Genomic DNA, 20,278 nt, shown 5'->3' on the forward strand with positions numbered 1-20,278 from the left:
CTCCAATCTGTGAGATGAAGACAAAATAACTTGAAGGCTGGGTCTGAGCAGGCAGGGAGACTTTGAATTTTTGTGCCTGTTAAAGGTTGATTTTTCAATTTGAAATTATCATGAATACATTCACAGAGAAAAAAAAAGTCAAAAAGTCCAAAGACAAATTCTGCTGAAAACCTACTTTAGCAAGGAGTGTGCTTTCGGTACAGCAGTATACAGAGATTGGTGAAATGTGCCTTGGAAATGAGTAACAAAACAAACGGAAGGCATGCAAGCTGTTAAATTCTGCCTGGCACAAAATGAAAAGAGCAACATGTTTTCAACCTCAATTAAATGTGTGACAACATGGACAAGTGTCTTAAGTAATCTGAGAAACCAATGAGAGGAAGGTGGGGATGTTTGAATTAGGGTGGTAGGAGCTAAAGCTGGCACATGCGTACACTGCAATTTAAAAGTGATCATCCTACAGGCTGACTCAAATCTGGGACCTCTGGAGTTTAAGGCAAGAACCGCTACAGTATGGCTATGTCTACACTAGAGAGTTTTGTTGACAAAACTCGTGGCATGTCTGCACACAAAATATGTTTTGTCAACAGTGAAGTCAGTAAGAATTTTGCCACTGACTTTCAGTATAGCCAGGATTTCACCAATTGTAATTTTTAAAAATCTGGTTTTAATTGAATGTTACAAACATGAAAACCTCAATATCTGTAGCTGGCTTCCGATTATACACCAGGTAGAAAATGTACAATATCCTTGAATTCTTTGGGCATGAACATATGTTGATGACTGACTGAAACTCTATCGACAAAACTCAGCACTTCCACTGACAGTGTTCTGCCTCTCCACGATGAGGAATAACACTTTTGTTGACAGTTTCTGTCGACAAAAAAATGCAGTGTAGATGCTCCAGGGAGGCCCTCTGTCGACAGACAGGGCTTCCGGTTCACCAGGCAGTCCTATTTGCTGAGATTCTGGTTGGCTGTTCTGTCGAGAGAGTGGCAGGGCAGTCCGGCCTCTCTCTGTAAACAGAACAGATTGCTCTTCTGATTCGCTTCATGTGTGGACGTAATCTGTCAACAGAAGTTTTGCCAGAAGATCTCTATACATGGGACAGTGAACTGCACCTAGCAGGTGAGTGGCTGGCTTGCTTCCCATAGATTTTTTTTAGCTCAAAGTGTAGATGCTCTTGCATTAAGCTCCAGAGGTCCCAGGTTTGAGTCTGCTTGTTGGCAGTCACACGCGTGGTCTGCATTTGGGATTTTTCTGTGTGTGTTGCTAAATATTTTCTTCCATCATTCACCATTGCTTCATATAACTTTACAGATTACACTCTGGCAACAATACAGGATTGCAGATAGAACTTGTATATTCTCTTCAGGAGCAAGTTATAAATTCTCAGCAATGTGCAGCTTTTTATTAATTGGTTTGTCCAGAGCCTACCCTCTTGCCTTGGCTAAGAAACATTATTTTTTATTTAGTAAGAAAACAAATGACTTAACAGCTACTCTCACTGTCTGAGCAAATGCACCCACAGTCCTTCACAGGTTAAAGGAAAATATTTTTAATGGGAGCAATTTGTTAAAATATTGGCAGCATCTCACTCAGTTCTTGGCTCTGTTCTTCCTGATCCAAATAAAAAATACAAATACTTTATTTATAAAAGAGAGTATTTTTAACAATTGCGCAACCTCCATTGTGCCTCACAATGTGGCATTGCACACTAAACTACCATTCCCATACAATGAAGAAATTTAAAGTCATAGTATTGAGTTGTGCCAATTTGAAAATAATTTAAAAAAAAAATTACCACTAGTCTCCAAACAGGACTGAACTTGATGGAGAAGCATGACTACTCTCTTGGTAATACCAGAGCTGGAACTTAGTTGCTATTCTGCACAGGCCATTGACAATTTGACATGAAAATCATATGCAAAACAGAAATCTTTTATATAAAATCTCTCTCCAATGTGTAAAAAAATTTAACTCACTTTTTGCTTCAGAAACAAAACAATCATGGCAAAATCCTGGCCTCAGTGAATTCAGTAGGAATTTTCCCACTAACTTTCAATATAGCCAGGATTTCACCAATTGTAATTTTTAAAAATCTGATTTTGATTAAATGTTGCAAACATGAAAACCTCAACATCTGTAGCTGGCTTCCGATTATACCCCAAATGGAAAATGTGCAAAATCCTTGACTTTTGTGGGCATGAACAAATGCAACTGACTGACTGAAACTTAGCAACTGTTTTTCATGGTAAAGCACAACATAAAATACTGTCCTAACAGTGATGCACAACATAGATTCTCATTCAGCCTCACCTGTTTGGCTCTGAAGTGAAACCAGTAATTTCTCATTTTGGTGATTAAAGTGAACAAATAAAATTCAATTACGCAGAGAGCAGATCTGTTGAGCAGCATGGTACCATTTTTGTCTAGTTATATTTCGGTCTGTGTTTTCTGTATTTTAAATATCTGAACGCCACTGATGATTGCATGTGATATTTCAGTTTTAACACAAAACTTTATCTCTTCCAATATTTTTGAAAGATCAAATTTCTCATATTTTGTAGCTAGTTCCACATTTAAAATGGATAATCTCTTTTGACAACTAAACTGATTGTAACCATAAGGTTTGCTTATTTAAGCGTTAGTATTCTGGTAGCATGCCTTTGAGTGATTGAGCAGCAGGACACCCTTTGCATACAAGCTAAAATGTTCACTGGACATTAATGAAACTGCAGTCCTGCCAATCTTATATTGAAACATGAGTGAAATTTAGTTCGCTACAAAAACAAAAACTTGTAGGCCCTCACAACATACTTACAAGTAAACAATTGTTGCTTGTCCCAACCCACCACTGCTTTCAAGATATGTAGTTAATATGTAACCATTTAAATATGTGTTAAAGGTTACAAACCGAAAGATTCTAAAATTAAAATGACTAAAAATTTTCATAAAGTGTAAGTGTCCTATATGGGTATTGATGACGTCCTTTGGGATTTCAATAGATGTCTTACAGTTTTCTTTTTTATCTAACTTTTGGAAACAATAACTATGACACTGATTTATTCGGTTCTATTGTGCCTGTCACACTTCAAAAAAAGACACTTTAGAATAAGATATTCTATTTAGGACACATTTAAACAAACCAGGGGGTAGAGCTGCCTGGGAAAATGGGATTTAAGTGTCTAGAAAACAAGATTAGCCTTCTCCACTTGATCTTTGGTGAAATAAAGTTGAACTGAGATGTTTCAAAGCTGACAGGTCCTAGTGTATTCTGCTTTTTCTTTACATTACTGAATCAGAGAGCAGAGGCCATAGGCTTTTGCTGCCCTTTTATTGTTGGTTGGTTCCGCTGAGTTGATTCCCACGTGAGAATTTCTATTATGTACATCTATGGAGCAGCTAAGGCTTCACTAATAGCTCTGCACTTTATAATGGCTCTCTAGCTAGTCCTATAGACTCCTTGTAGTTGTTGGATAGACTCAAATACCAATGATTAATAGCATGTGACATTTGATACGTGTTTTAAAAAGTTCAGTGAAATAACAAACACTGTCGCAAACACCATCACAAAACAGTCTAAGGACAGACTCCTGTTTCTGCTGTTTGAATATCTTACAGTAGGCTATCACATAAAAGTGATAAAATGTTCAGGGAAAATGATAGACATCAAGGTTATTTTTTACTGATTTTCATCATTGTTTTAATAAATTAACACTTAATGTGCCTTCATAGCGGATAATTAAAAAGCAGACTAGGATGTGTTACTTTCTATTCTTTCTTGTGTACTGTAGTGTAACTTAATGTTCAGTTTAATGTAATATAGAGGACCTCAATGAAACACAGTATAGTAGATGAAAATATCACTGCAGCTACTGAATTCAGTGCAAATTTTTATAACTAAGTTCAGAAAACATACCTCTCCAAGGAAATCTTGCTTCATATGATTTAGTGAACAAAAGTTCTTCAGCATTCCAAATGTATCCTGTAAAAGTACCAGGATTCAGCTGTACAATATAACAGTTTCATCTTCATAAGTATGTATGGAGAAGTAAATATAACATGACAAAAAATTTCAAAGTTCGGAGTCAAAATTTAGGCATCTAAATTCATATCTAAGTGCCCTGACTTTTTTCAAATATGTTTTTTCACATATGAACTGTGGCCCCTGTGAAGAATCAGGCCACTTATTTAAGTATTCAGAGATATTTGCAAATGCCTCAATTTTAGATTTAGATTTTAGAAACTCTCTTGGACAGACAACCAATCTTCATGTGTTTGTATGCTCAATAGATTTTAAAAAAAGATGGACCCATGTTTGAAAATTGTTGTCTGTAGCTATATTTTTGGCAGTGATGGATCATTGTGTTTTAGTGGTGACCAAATTAAATTACAATTTGGGAGGTGGAAAGCTCAGAGAATTGGCAGTCGAATACATAGCAGTTTGCCCCTTCGTCTCCAGGTCAGACATAGTCTAAACTGGCAATCGGCAGTAAATAGATGATAGTTTGTAGGTAGAGCCCCATGTTTTTCACCAATGCAAAGTAGCCTGAAATAAAATGATGAAAAACATATAAAACTAAAAACTCATCCTGCAATGGTGACTCCTGTCTTGCAGGGCTGGGCCTGGCTTCTACTCTGGGGCTGCATCTACACAGCATTCCCCTTTCAGAGGAGGAATGAAAATGAGGTAGATGGAAAATGCAAATGAAGCATTGATTTACAAATCTTGCACTTCATTTGCATAAGCTCGCACAGTCACAGATCTGGAAGAGGCTTTTCCTTTGGGGAAAAATAACATTTTTGAAAGAACCCTTCTTCTTCATTTGTTTCAGGAAGAAGGGTTCTTTTGAAAACAGGTTTTTTTTTCTGAAGGAACCCCATCTAAATGTCTGTTTTTGCTTTCAGAAAAGCCTCTTCTGGAAATGCGATCATGTGAGATTATGCAAATGAAGCATAAGATTTGTAAATCAGCGCTTCATTTGCATTTTGATGTCCCTCATTTGCATTCCTCCTCCAAAAGGGGAATGCTGTGTAGACGCAGGCTGCGTGTTGTGACCTGGCACACAGAATTGCAGCACTGCTTAGGTTTTCCTTGGCCATCATTCTGCCATGAGGTGGCAGAGACAAATCTGAGTGAAGGGTTTTGCAACCTGCGGCAGAGGTTGCAGTGGCATTCACTCAGATGATGGCTCAAACTTGAGCAAGCCTGACAAATTTGCTGGACATGCAGTATGTGCTGGGGGGAGACCAGAAGTAGCTCAGGGGGTAAGAGGACCATTAAAGGGCCACAGGTCAGCATGTTGTGGTGTAGATTCCCTCCGACCCTCGCAGCTGACCATGGTGCTGCGACCAGAGGCCCTGGGTCGGGACACAGTGGAGTGGGTGGGCCCACATCCCCCCCTGCCACCCACCTGCTGGGCAGCAGTCTCCCGCCTCTGCCAACACAGGTGAAGTGCCTGTGCCCACCTGGGCTGGGTGCACTGTGTGAACTGGGTTGGTTGCCCTGCCTTGAGCTAGGGCCAGGGCTCCCTTATAAGACTGTGTTTGTTTGTTGCCCTGCCCTAGCCCGGGGACTGGGCCTGCCCTGCCTTGCACCAGGGGTTGGGCTCCTCTGTATGCTGCCCCAACCTGAGAGAGGGCCTGGACTTTCTAGAGACTACTGATGGTTTGTCACCCCACCCTGCACCAGGGTCTGGGCTCCTTTTTTGGTTTGCCGCTCCACCCTTAGCTAGGGCTAGGGGCCACCTAAGACTGTGGGTTTGTTGCCCTGCCCTGAGCTAGGGCCAGGGGCCTTCTAAAATGGTGGACTTGCTGTCACCCTGACCTGGGGCTAGGCCCTGAAGAGAACTAATTTTCCACAGTGCCCTCCTGAAGTAAGGCTGGGGTTTTAAACTGTCATCTCTCACCCACCTGAGGCAAGGTGGGCTAAGACTAGTCACTTGGGGGTTGTCAGGGTAGCCATGGCAGTGGGGCAGAGTGGCCACCCACTGACCTATAAGGGGAGGAACCCTTTCAGGAGCCCGAACCGGCTACGCAGACCAAATTGGAATAGCAAGTATCTCAAACAGGTTACTAAAAGAAAGCAGAAAGTCTTCTAGAATGGAAGAAGGAATAGATAGGTGGTAAAACTACCTGTTGGAGATCTGAAATTATAGAGGATGGATTACAGTCAAAGCTAAGCAGAGCTGGATCTTGCAAAGGAAATTTAAAAAATAAAAAGTAAAAGGTTCTTCAGGCATACAAATAAAAAGGAAACAAAGAAAGAAAAGTGGGGCCACTAAACACTGAAGATTGAAATTAGATTAAGGATAGTCTGAATGTGACCGGCCCAACAACTAAATAAATACTTTGCCTCAGTTTTTAAGAAAAGTAGTGAGGTACTTGAGGACAGTTGCAGGGTAGCTAATGGGAACAAGGATATAGAAGTAAAAATTTGATCTGAGCTGGAAGTCAAATTTAAACAATGTAATGGAACCAAATTGGTGTTAGGGTGGGGACAATAATCTCCATTCAAGATTATTAAAGGAACTGGCACATGACATTGCATGCTTAACAACAAGGATTTTCAATGCATCCACAAACTTGGAAAGGAGAATTACAAACTTAATATCTGTATTTAAGAGAGGGGAAAAAGTGATCTGGGATATGACCAACCCATTAGCTTGACCTTAAGTGTTCAGGAGATCAGACTAGATTATCATGGAGATCCTTTCTGGCTTTAAAGTCTTGAGTCTCCCTGCCCTCTAACAGGTATTGATGTCCAGGGTTTCCCTCCTGGAGTCTTCTTTCACACTTTTGATTGTGGTGGAGACATGCCCTCACTTATGGGAAGATGCAGCAGATGAGCAAGGCAAACAAAACAGGAGGAAGGGAATGTAACAGTAACTCTTTCACAACATTGTGTACAAAAATAGAGGCTTCAGCTCCCTACAAGTCTGCTTTTAGAGCTTAGTAAGCATTGCAGCGGAGGTGACTCCTAAAGAGAGATTTGAAAGTAAGTAAAATTGTGCCTTTGCACAAAGGATGTTGAAGACCTGTACCTTGCCTTCACTTTGCCAATGTCATATTAAAAAATAGCTCAGCTCAGTGGAACTAAGCTACATTCTGAAGTGTCTTAAAAGTTAAGACAAGAAGCTTGTGTTTATGGCAGTGGAGAAATGGAATCAGTAGAGGGGCACCAGAGAAATAAAGGATGATCAAGTCAGTACAGAGAACCCGAAAGATGGTTCTACCAGGCAAATTTTAACTGCATGTGAGGGAGACAAGTCCACAGGCATCTAACAAAAGGGAATAAATTATTGTTGTCTAGATATAAGATGACAATATGAGATTTTAGATTTAGATTCTGTCAGTAGGTGGGTCAAGCACTAGAGACAGGACAAAGGTGGCATCCTGATTGTGGACCTGAGTAACTGAATTACCATCTTACCCATTAAGATGGTCACTGAGTAATTTCTGCTTCTCCACATAATGGTGGGAGCAGGATCCACTCTGCAGAGAAATATGGAGCAGCAGCAGGGCTGAGGAGAAGAAAGAGCACAGCAGGGAAAGGACAGCAGTGGGGGGAGTTGGGGAAGGAATTGTCCATTAATAGCGTGGGGTAACACTGCTTTCACTGCTGCTGCTGCCTATGTTATGCCTCTTCTGAGGCTTAATACAGATCTTATGTCTCTAAGATTCTTAATTAGTCATTTTTCACAAACACTGAATTTACTTAAAAAAGAAGCCTTATTTCTCCCCAGCATCACTGCTTCCCTCTAAGTCCAACCCCAATATTGACACATTTTTGTGAAGAATGCAAGGCCTCTATAGCAATAGAACTGCTGGTATTTTACTGCACTGTGTTGGAAAAGGGAAATGCTGAAGAGGGAAGTCTGACCATAAAAAGATATACCAGGGTCTTTGCACTCCCTGAATCTGATTTATTTTTTAACTATAGGATAAAATGAGATAATATGGAACACTGAATGTGTTAGAGTAATCTCTGACCTGTGAATTCAATCTCAGAGTTCTGGAGCTTAGTGCATGAGCTAAAAGTTTCAGCTAAAAGTCTCAGCAAAAGCTGTAGAGGTGACATGCTTTCTCTGTGCAAGTGTTCTAAGTGCCACTACTTGGGACAGTGAACCACACCCAATAGGTGTGTGGCTTATATCAGCAATTCTGTGTTGTGATTATTGCATATGAAGACAAGGATTTCTGATGGAAGTTGGAAACTCTAAAAGTTAAGCTCCAGTGGTTTGTGAGCTTCTGAACCTCTCATTTGGGTACCTTACTCCACAAGAGCCCTTATTGATTGCAAAAACAATCTTTAAAAAGTCCCAATTCTGAAAGCATAAATGGGCATTAATGATCTCACTGAGGCTTCACATATGCATAGGGTCATGTGCATAAGCGTTTGCAGGATCTGGGCAAAAACCACCAATTTCCAGATGCAAAAGCAAGTTTTGCAATGAAACAGATGTACTGGAGCATTCCTTATGCTCCTAGTTATCTTTCAGTGAAAACAAAGCTCTGCAACCTTCGTACATTCTTGGGTAAAATACTTCCTGCTCCACAAATCTTTAAACACCATTATTATAACTTCAGTGAGGTGAGGTTAGTGGCTCCCAGGCGTTTCAAGAAGACAGTATTCTAAATGTCGTCAATCAGGGAAAAATTATGAGGTTTTGGTGTCAACTATTTTTAACAGCTCTGGTATAATCCAGAAGATTTTGTCTTAGCCTTACTTAAGTACTGTTCATATCTCTAGTGAAATTATGATTGTTAAATGAAGTTTTTTCTTTCTCTCTGACAGAGGTTTTTCCATGTGCATTAGGTGTAATCTAATACAGAATGATGTATGTTCTACTGTAAATATTATATAGAATGACATCTGTGTGGCTAATATATACAAATTCTAGGGATTTTAAATGCTGCATAAAATGTTTATATAGTTCTATAGAAATAGTACTCAAAAATCTTTCAAAAGGTTCCAATAAGACAGACATCCACATTACAGGTATTCTAACCTCAAGTTATGAACATTGTTTATCTGTTGGTTGGGCTTGTAGCATGCAGTGAAACCCAAAATGAGGTGGAAAGAGAGACTAATGTCTTTTTTTTTTTTTTATGGCAGTCAAAGAAACTATATAAAAGGTAATCTTTTTCCCCAACAGAATTGCTCCCTAGGGCTAGGGCTACACTACAGCAATCTGTCAAAAGAAGTTCTATCTGAAGAGATCTTTTGAAAAAGCTGACAGATTGTGGATACACACAAAAGTGGATCAAAAAGAGCAATCCACCCTGTCGAAAGAGCAGCTGGGCAGTCTGGCTGCTCTCTGGTTGCAGAATGGCCAACTGGAAGCTCAGGAAACAGGGCTGCCTGGTGAACTGGAAACACTGTCTGTCAAAAATACGGCCCCTATTGCATGTGCATGACTTTTTTTTGTCTTCCAAAAGTCTTTTTAAAAAGGCACTCTTCCTCATCTATGAGAGGCAGAGGGCCCCCGGAAAAAGTGCTGTGTTCTGCTGATTTACTTTCAACAGAACACATTTTAGGTATAGACGCTCTGCTGTTTAGAAGAATGTTTTTTGAGAAAACTTGCCAGTGTTGACGTAGTTTATGTGTATCGCAAGCTCTATCTGCTCCTTTTCTGACAAAAATACCTTTGTATTGTGTTTTATTCATGTTAGTCCTGCAGAAGATAGAGCCATGGGGGAATGAGCTGGACTTTTATTTGAATCGTGTCATGAACCAACAGAATTGGCTTGACTTGGCCCAACTTGACTTTTAGGTGCTAGACTGAATGCATAGGGCTTGCAGTCAGAAAAGGGATATATATTTTTCCTTGTGAAATGAGAAATTTTGATCTGGAGTGACTAAGGAAAAAATAAACCTGGGGTGCCATAATAACATTTTTAACGTGATTTTCTGGAGCATAATTTTACTTTGAGGTCACTTTCTGTAGCACAAACTGATGGATTGCGTAGGAGAAATTACTAAAAGATGATCAGCCCTTATCAATGTTCCATGGAAATAAAACTCAGAATTTTTGATAATATTTCTTTAAATTAGAAATCATTGGGACACAATAAATACATTAAAACATAAAGAAGGTTTTTAAATGTTTTTACTCTAGTCATGGGTCACTGTCTTTTCTTTTCTTTTCTTATTTTGTGTAATGTTTCCTTCATCATTTTTCCGCACATTATCTTCTGACTCTGGATCAGCACCATGTCAAATCTAACATATAACTTTGAGAGCTCTGTAAGCCAGGTATCACAAAGTAAAGGTTGGGAACTAGTAAGCCTGAACTCTGATCAGTTAGATGTTAGTTAGTTCCCTAGAGGAAGCTGCTTGAGGTAATTATCTAAAGAGGCTGGCGGGCCATAAATTCCCAAAAAAAAGGAAGTGCTGGGGGTGAGGGTGATTCAGAGGAGCTTGCTGTCCATGCTCAGATCCAGAGGAAGAAAAGACACTGTACACAAAGTGGTGCTTTGGGCCTGTAGTGAAATTGGCGGTGAGAGTTTGTAATAAAAGGTCAGTCAGTGTACGTCTGGTTGGGTCAATTCACTTTATGAATGGAAGAAGAGCGGAGTGACAATCATGTTTTGGTTTCTCACGTAAAGCACTGTGCAATCTTTGATCACAGTTAAATATATATTAATTTTCTAATCAATGTTTAACTGATCAGAATGAAGTCATTTGCTCCTGTTGATTATTGGTTATTAACTGATAGGAAGCTACAGTGCAGTAAACAGAATGTTGTATCCATAACAAGGATGCCTGTTTAATTTTCCAGCCCATTAAAAGATATTTACTTAATATTCCTATTTAGAATTCTTTTACACTTTCAAAAGTTTATAACAATGGACTCCACCTCAGGATCTCACCTCTGCCAGATCATCATTAATTTTCAAAAATAAAAAAAAGTGTTTCTTGTCAGCTACTGTCCTTTAACAGGTTTTGTTGCTGGTAAAAAGAAATAATACATTTAGCTGAGCTTCAGAATTTCTGGCAATATGTTGTTTACATTTCTATTTTTATTTACTGTCCTGGAACTTTAATGTCTTGCTGATCCTGTAGGAAGGATGTGGGGTTTTATTGTAAAACTAAGTGCAGTTTAATGGAATTCCCTCTCTTGCACCAGGGCCAACAGCCTCACTGGGCCCATGGATGGGGAGCCCTGCTCCATGCCCCTGGAAGGGGCAGGGCCTCAGGTGGAAAGGGGAGCTGGGGTGGCCCACCCACATCAGCAGGAAAACTGTAAATGTAAGACTTCAGATCTGATTGTTGGCAGCATCAAGTGGGAGACACTACCTGGAATTCTCTGCGGTTTGTGACTAGATCAGAACATTTTCACATGATACAATACCCAGCAACCTAGCAGAAGCTTCTACCACTGCAAAGTTCATCACTGCTAGCAGTGTTAGGCTCCAGTAGTGTTCTGATTTCCCTTTGAATATACATATGTACGGGGGGGGCCACCAGACCTTCCAGCCCCTGGGTAAGGTAGGGAGGAGGTAGCTTTATGCTCCTGGAAGGGGCAGGGCCTCATGCAGAAGGGATGGGGCTGGAAGCAGCCAGCCCTCAAGTGCTGTCCAGACCATGCTGTGTTGCACCCCCTCTGTGTCCCCAGGCAGGCCTCAGAACTGCCTGGAGCACATCACATGGCACTCTGGTGGCAATTTAAAGGGGCAGGTGCTCCAGCCACCACTGCTGCTGCAGGCAGCCCTTTAGAATTGCTGGGCCAGTTGCCCCCTCTGCACCCTTCTGTAACCGCCCTGTTTATAATTATCTAGTTGTTCATGCTTTGTTCCAAGTAATCTTTTTTCTTAATTCAGACACACAGGAAGAATAAACACTCAAGGCAAAATCTGGATGTATTGAAGTTAATGGCAAAACTCCCATTAATTTCAGAAGAGTCAGGATTTCACTCTCGTCGTTCACTCTAAAAACTGATGAAATTCATCCTATGGAAGAACAAAGAGCAGATTGTAGTCACTCAGAGGCTCAGTGCAGGAGGAAGACGTGTTAGTATTGGTTGCAGTGGGCTTGATAACAAGACAGACATCTTTTGAGGTTTTGGCTCTTTCATGCCTCTAGATATTTTAAATGTAAGGAAAAACAAAACATACTGTTGTAGTCTGAAAAAAAAAATGTGGTAAATGATCAAAGAGGCAGGAAATATCACTGAAGTCCTTCCTGCAGAATTTTCTCCTAAACTTCACCTCAAAATAGGCAGAATATGGTACACTGCTGAGTAGCTAAAGGGTAAGACCCTTCTGTATGTCCAGAGAATTTACAGGGTAGGAAGCCCAAGAGAATCATGAATGTAGGAGCCACCAGAAAAATACATAAGGGGCCTGTTTCTGATCATTCTGGTGGGAATAATAATTAGTTGTAGGTTAGAAACACTAAGTACAGAGAAGACTTATTTGTGGTGGTATAAGAAGATTTCATGGAAGGTAACAGAACTGAATGAAGAAAACAGTTCCAGAGAGAGAGAGAGAGAGATGTTGACAATGCTGCCTCCATATTGTTTTGCTTCTTGTGCCCCTATCTGTGGCATCAGAATGCCTGCCCATTGGCTGGGTTGTCCTGAGGCTGCTTATTAGTGTTCAAAGTAAGTTACATTTTTACAATGCCCACTGGTATTTATTTGCAAGTTTGGGGGATTTGGCAAAATTGAACACAATGACTATGCCACTAAGGACTGATACACAGTGTCCCTTCTGTTCATTTTCATGGCAAGCATACTTCAGACCAGGATGAGGGTATTGAGAGCTGGTCCTTCATTAATGTAAGTGATTCAGAGAAAGACATTAATAATTTTGAATGCTTTCTCTTGTTGCTGCTGCGGCTGCTGTTGCTGCTACTGTTGGCATGTTCTATGGAGGTAGCAGATCACGAGAACAAGGAGTTATTCCATGGCTTTCTCTAATCACAGAATGAAAAGAGAATCAGTGAATCACAGAAATTAGTGTGTATTTGGTCTCTTTATTGCATGTTTATTGCTCTGTCTGGATTAGTTTAATTGTTTTATTCTTCAGGTTACTGCATCTCTATCTCTCTCTGGAACTTCTTCCTTTTCTGCATTCAGTTCTGTTACCTTCCATGAAATCTTCTTATAACACCACAAATAGGTCTTCTCTGTACTTAGTGTTTCTAAACTACAAATAATTATTATTCCCACCAGAATTATCAGAAACAGGCTTTGTATTTTTCTGTTCTAACTGAATTGCAAATCCTCTGTTAAACATTAATCTTTTTAAAAAGTAACTAACATTGTTTATTTTAATTGTAAAGTTCTGATTAAGACACAAAATAAAACTAGATCAGAGGCAGAACCCTGCAGTAACATCCTAGATATCTTCTGGTTTAATAACTTGTAATATCTCATAGCCCTTTATTTATGATCTATTAGCTAGTTTTCAACTCTGCTCTATCACCTTCATCCACTAATTTGGTCATTCCTTCACTAAAATCTATCAAGTTTATAATTACACTTCCTAAGAAAATTGGAAGCTTATTGCACTTTTATTATCAGGCTTGTTGGGGTTTATTTTTAGGTAAATGCCTAGCCGACCAGAAGGAAATAAGAGAAAAATCTAAATTATATAAAAATGTAAGTAGCTTGATTAGCAATTCCAAAAATTCTCTGCCTTTGATTTACTGCTACAATCAAACATTCCTGTTATTTAATGAGCAAGGGAATGACCTGCACAAGAGAACCTGCCCACAAATATAGCTTCTAACACCAAATTACCTGATACCTTCCACTGTCTGGAACAATCAGTAGCAAAATGAACCTAACTAGGGGCCAATCCCATGGCTCTTCTGCATTCTCTTCCTGACCTCCACATGTCATGAGCATTCCTTCACAGCACTGGGACTTCTTGGCTGGGAGTGAGTAGAAGAGGGAGAAGTCTGGCTGCATACACTGGATTTGGCATGCATTCCCTGGGTGTGGTAGATTTCTGATTGAAAACTCACCCATGTATCACTGCTGCTTAGAACAATAATAACTCTTCTTGGCTGCAACCCTCCAATAGACACTGCATGCTGACACTGGGTTGGAAGACAACTCTAGGGAGCCACTGGACACTCCAGCTCCCTGGAAGCACCCTGACATTTGTGGGATTGCCAGGGATTTGAGAGCCTCGACCAACTATTATTTCCAAACCTGGGAGTGGGTGGAACAAAAAACATTTCAACTGTTGAGCAGTGTTCCTTCTAATTTTTCACTTTCCATGTGTAGAATAAATTTTGTTGTGTGTGTAACCCACACACCTCTGTGTGATTAATTGTCCCATGTTGTGGTCCCTAGACCACTTCACAGAGAAACAATAAGTGTCCTCTACAGCCTAAGCTGAGCGCTAGCTGGCCTTTTGCTTAAGCTGTAGCAAGTCCTGCACTAAGCTCCAGAGATCCCAGGTTCAAGTCTACCTTTGGGCAGTTACATGTGCACCAAAGCATGTGAGCATGAGCACCACCAATAGAAACACATACTGCCACTGTGGATGGCTATGGGCACTCTGCTAATCAGCAAGGCAGTATTTGAACCACTCCTGGGTGGCCAACCCAGCACTGAGCTTACAGGAAACACTGCTACTGAAGTGGGAGAAAAATCAGCACCTGGAAGCTTTCTGAATTTGCAAACCCAGCATGGTAAAACCCATGTAGTTGTATCCCTCTGTTTGTTTTTAACATGAGCTTCCCTACTCCTTCAATGAAGGGTAAAGGTTAAATATGCCCTGAAATGTTTAATTGCCAGCTCTTTGTTTTGTTATGGTTGATCAACCAAAAGCTGATTTAGCTAAAATTACAATGTTTAGCTTTGCACCTTAGGAAAAGAGTTTACATATAAGGTCAAGGGTTCAAGTCAACCTGAAAGAAATGAGCAGTGTTATAATACTCCTCGTGCTGTGAAAACATGAAGCTGACTGACTGTTGAAATGGTGAAACTTTCTTCTCAGTTATGTGCCTCTGTAGAGTACGTGCGGGGAGAGGAGTGGTGGGGAAGAAGAGTTTTTAAAAACTTAAGGAGTTGGACTTACAGCTCTCTGTTTGACCTTGACTGGAAACGGACTGAAGTCATGATTTTCCCCCTCTCCACTCAAATTCAGCAGGGCTCTTTATAGAGGCATCTGCAACACAGTTTTACCAGACAATGCGTCATGTGAAAGACACCCTCATAAACACAAAACATCTTACACTTCAAGTTCTAGTCTGTAGCCTTGTATTCATTTTTATATTCAAAATGTAAATCCTGTCTGGCAGGAAAAGTAATAGATTTCTTCATTCCATTTGGTTCAGTGGCTTTCAGTACCCATACTATACGAATACAATCCAGTAACCCGATTGTAGACACACAAGTGCAAGCACTGTAGTTGTGCCTAGACCCTAAAATGGACATTGAAGAAGAGAAGACAGAGTTTGGTCCTGTATAACTTGGTAAATTTAAGGGTGGCTTTCATTCTTCCCTCAACTTTCAAACATAAAAAAGTAAAATTCAGCTTATACCCTTTGAAAACTCACTTTAGCTGTATCTAAACTAGGGGTCAGCAAACTTTCTGAGGCAGAGCGCCGAAATTTGACCTTTTGACCTCTGTACAATCCAAGTGCCAGTGATACTTTTTAAAGTCACTAACAGTCCTACTTACACAGCTTCATTGATAAATGAATTAAGATGCAGAGCTTTACCATTTAAGAAGCGGCTGGTAGCATTAGCTGGTCTTTTGTTAATCCATAGGCGGCACAGCATGGAGAAGAGGGGTTAGGCTGAGCCCCTGCCTCGCATGCCCATGGAAATTGGTTCACATGCCACTCATGGCACCCGTGCTGGGGGCTGCTGACCCCTGATCTAAGCTATAGTTACCTATTACCATATTGAGGTAGTTCACAGGAAATAAAGACAGCAACAAATGTGTTTCAAATGGCAGTTTCTCTTGTTCAGTGTATTGTTTTTCTCCTTCAGTCTTTTCTACTTCTTCTCTTCTGATCTGGGACTGGGTGCTGGGACTTTGCCATTACTGAGGGAAGACTTCTTAAAGAGGTAGCTTTGTAGTTGGGACTGAACCAAGCTCATACTCAATCTAATTTCTTCTGACAGTGTGACGATAGCTGGGGTCAGCCATTGAGAGCACACAGCTAGTCTGCCCAGTGTACTGAAGACGTGTATGCTGGGCCAGTCTAGCTGAAGTTTCCTGGAGGGTGTAAAGCTATATTAGCCTTTTAGGATTAGGTGCAAATTCTGAATTAGCTTAGACCCAGTGTTTTGACAGCTTTGTAGACCAAGAGCAGCTGTTCAAATTTCATTTGGCAAGAGGCAACCAGCGGACCTGATAGAGTGAGTACTGGTGTGCTGTGTTTGCAGCTGCCTTTGTTGGGAAGAGACCTGTTGCCTCACCTTCTGGTGGTAGTCAATAGCTTTGTTTGTGCATGAGGAATATGTGGATTGTTGGCAAGGTCCTCATCTGAGAAGAGAAGTGATGTTTTCTGGCCCTCTGAAGATGATGAAAGCATTCCTAGCCAAAGGTACAATCTGAACATTAATGCACCATCCCCCTTGAATTCTTTGTAACCATACAAAAATGTGCTGCTTTAATGCCTCTTAGGTATGAAAGGGTTAAAGAGTGAATTTGGAATGTGTACAGCCCTAGTTCCCTGTCTATCTGGTTTCAGGCTGGGGATGTGGGCACAGCTCTGATAACGGCTGTAATTCTTCGGTGAATCAGCATAAAGCATAAACAGCTTTTCCCTCCAAAAGGGTTGAGAAACTGCATTAAACATTAGGTTTAATCATGAAAAAAAACTATAGATACGAGTTCAGCAATGTATGTTGCCAGGTCTAAAATGACTGACGCAACTTGTAGCAACTTGGAGAGCAAAGGTGGCCTTCTGATGGCTGATTGACACAAAATATTTCTTGCTTTTTGTTTATAAGAAATGTTAATTCTTACCATCTCCTTGACATTCTTTTCTGTGACAACAGTCAGATGGACTCAGGTTGGGGGTTCTCAAATTTATTTGATTGGATCTCCTTCACTCTCCTGTTCCCCCAAAAATACACATCCCACCACCTGGCTCTGAAGACAGAGCAAAGAGCAGCAAATCAGGAGTCCAGGTTTGAAGGCAGCACCATGCCAGCAGCAGCACCGAGGTGAGGGAGGCAATGTCAAAACTAATATTCATCCATAGTACTTTTCACTGACGACTCAGCACTGCATTACCACCCTTAGATCTATGCTGCTGCTGCTACTGCCACTCCAGGACTGACAGCTGGAGGAGCCCTGCTCTCTCCAGGTGAGGCAAAGGGGCACGGGAAGGAGAGCCTGATCCTAGGCTGTCTCCCTGTGAGGGAAAAGTGAGGGGGGAAGAAGGGCCTGAACCCGGGGAAGGGGGCAAATTCTCCAGCTGTCCCCTTTATCATTGCACAAGCTGCTGCCCAGCCACTGAGAGCTGAGAACCAGAGTGCTTAAAAGAAAAAAACAAACAAAAAACACTTGTACCCCCTTGATACATTCCCACTCCTCCCTCAGTAGTCTTTGCCCATCATCTGAGGACCACCAGACTTGGTCATTCCCTCTCTAGAAACGTTATATTTAAAGCATAACATCAACAGCATTCTGCATGGACTTGTCTATTTTGTACACTCACCATGAAGTGAGTAATTATTACACCAGGGATTACCTATTTGTCCAATTCCCAGGCTGTTGGTGTGCTTTATTGGCTGTTAGGGCAATACTGCTCTTTAAAATTATTTATTTTGTTATAGTATGGTTAGACCATGGGATCAAGAGCCAGGTGTGATGCCACCCTCATTCTGTGGCCTGAAGCAAATAAAACCACTGTAAAAATGAAATAATATTTAGCTATGGACTCAAACAAAACTATGAAAAATGCACATCCCCAAACTTTACTGACGCTGGCTCTGATTTTCTATCGTGGTTGAAACACCTCTGAACTTTGGCAAAGTTTGGATTTTGGGTCACTGGCAAATTCTGTATCTCAGGCCTTCACTAATAATAATGCTTTCTTGCCTTGCAGGGAATAAGGGGTGATATTACAGTTAATTAGTTTGTGCCTGTAAAGTACTGTACTTCAGAGATAAAAAATATTTATGTGCGTTAAGGATGATTATTATGATAGCAATTATTCATTTACTCGCTCACAAATATTAAATGGATAGTTGACTTATAAAGGCCATTACTGAGTCATGAGTCTCAATCAATTCTGTTAATTACATTCTGCAATAAATAGAGGTGTGAGGATAATAAAATGCCCACTACCACTTTGGCCTACTGCCCACAAGATTAGTACACTTCTGCCTTTGACAGATGGTACTGACTGAAAATAATTTTCACATATAGTAAAATTTACATCTTATCCTTCTGCATATAAGTGGCAAACTCAGCTGGAAAACTTACTGCATTCTGATTTTCTAAAATTATGCCAAATTATTAAACAGAAAGCTTTAAGGAGAAAACACTATTGGGGAAACCAGTGTGTAAAAACAACCACCATGACACACAGTAGAAGGAAAGTGGCATGAAAAAACAAAGGTAATGGGTGCTGCACCTACTCACATCAGGACTGCCATCTGTTGAACAATTATGCAGGAATTTGTTTTCAATTAGTTTGAGGCTTGTTTTCCTCTGTTGCATTCCAAATGCATTTTACAAACACAAGCAGTAAAAGGAATCTGAATGCATTCTCTCCCTCTTTCTCTGAGTAAATTGTCAGTTTGAAAAGCAACACAGTGTTGGATATGTGAAGTGATGTGTGTGGTAGTCATGTGATATTGACTACTAATATTTTTCTGTTGATTTTGAAGTTATTTATATCACAACATGGCTTTGATTATACACAGACTGTACAGAATGTTCAGCTAAGCAGCAGTGCAAACTCAAGAGCAATAATTTTATTGCTCAAATTGAGAGGTTATGACTATGAACTGCATTATTACGTGCGGATATAGTTCATAGGAAATTAAACCAATATTGTGCACATACCAATGCTTGTGTAAGGCTTAGTACACCACTAGACAGAAGCTAGATTAAAGAGAGAACCTTCACCCATATTGTGAAGCAACCGAATCCAAGGTCAAAGACACAGCTCTGAGGAAAGATGAGTGTCAGTGTCTGCATTGCTGCCCTTCCCCAGGGATCCCAGCTCAAGAACAACTTTAAAGATCTGTAGCGGCCCTATCAGTGGAGACTACCCAAGGACTGTGCTGAACAAGCACTTCCCTTGAGAGTTCTAGGCGCACCAGCTGTCACCAGCCCTTTAGCAGAGAAAGGATTCAAGTGCCTGAAGTCCTCTGACTCTCACCATACTCAAGGCCTATGTCTACACTGCAGTGGCCCTTTGAAAGAAGTTCATTTGGAAGATCTCTTTTGAAAATGCTTCTTTTGAAAGGTTGTGACCAGACACAAAAAAACAGATTGAAAAATCCGGTGCCAAGGACAACTGACTGCTCTTTCGAAAAAAGTCCCCACGGGCATCCACACACAATTTTTCTGAAAGAATCTTTCAGAAAAAGGTGCTCTTCCTCATCCAAGAGTGGAAGAGAGCCACCGGAAAAAGTGCCACATTCTTCCGATTTAATATCAAAAGAGTGTGTTTTGTGTGTAGATGCGCCATAGGATTTTTCAAAACAGCCCCAGCTTTTTCAAAAAACAAAACAAAAAAAAACTTGCTAGTGTAGACGTAGCCAAGCAATTTCCACAGCTTGAGGCATTTTGACAGCTTCAGAAGGAGGAAAACCTAGGAGTGAATTGAATCTAAAGAGATGGATGTAATTCAAAGCATGATGCTGCAAGCCCACGTACACAAAACTCCCACCAAGTGAGCTTTCAGGATCAGAACCTTACTGATCATCACTGGGCTGATTTGAAATAAGTTCAAGTTTCAAAATAAAACAAAAATAAAGAAAATTGCCAGACATTATTTACCAAGTTATCAGTCCAAAGAGTTTAGAAAATTGTTTTGCAGAAGCAGTCTCTTTTCCATTGACTTAAAAGGCTCATTCACCCCAGCAATTTCTCCTTTAGAGAGGAGTAGTGGATAAATCTTCATTCTAGAATTCAGGAGCAGCGCAGATGCATAGTGCAGTTTCTCTGTGGACGTAATTTACTTCACACCCTCGTGATCCAAAGCCCACTGAAGTCAGTGGAAAGACGCCTGGCGACTTCAGAGAGTTTTAAATCAGGTCTCAAACGACTAAGCTGAGGACCCTAACTTGGATCAAACAAGGCAACACTAAACATTGGGCCAGCCAAAAAGACT

At 40.6% G+C, this 20,278-nt stretch overlaps 1 long non-coding RNA gene across 1 annotated transcript in view; it reads right to left on the reverse strand.

Moving 5' to 3' along the window:
• The window catches only part of LOC142012059 (uncharacterized), a 36,439-nt gene extending 17,746 nt beyond the window's left edge, over window positions 1-18,693 (reverse strand). Inside the window, exons 1-3 of the long non-coding RNA XR_012645249.1 lie at window positions 18,577-18,693; window positions 15,046-15,135; window positions 3,923-3,988 (exon numbers count right to left, since the gene is read on the reverse strand). This is a non-coding gene — a long non-coding RNA (uncharacterized LOC142012059). The remainder of the gene's footprint in view (window positions 1-3,922; window positions 3,989-15,045; window positions 15,136-18,576) is intronic.
• Window positions 18,694-20,278: the final 1,585 nt, after the last annotated feature.

This window comes from Carettochelys insculpta, chromosome 4 (assembly GCF_033958435.1).
Source record: "Carettochelys insculpta isolate YL-2023 chromosome 4, ASM3395843v1, whole genome shotgun sequence".
Classification (NCBI taxonomy): domain Eukaryota; kingdom Metazoa; phylum Chordata; order Testudines; family Carettochelyidae; genus Carettochelys; species Carettochelys insculpta.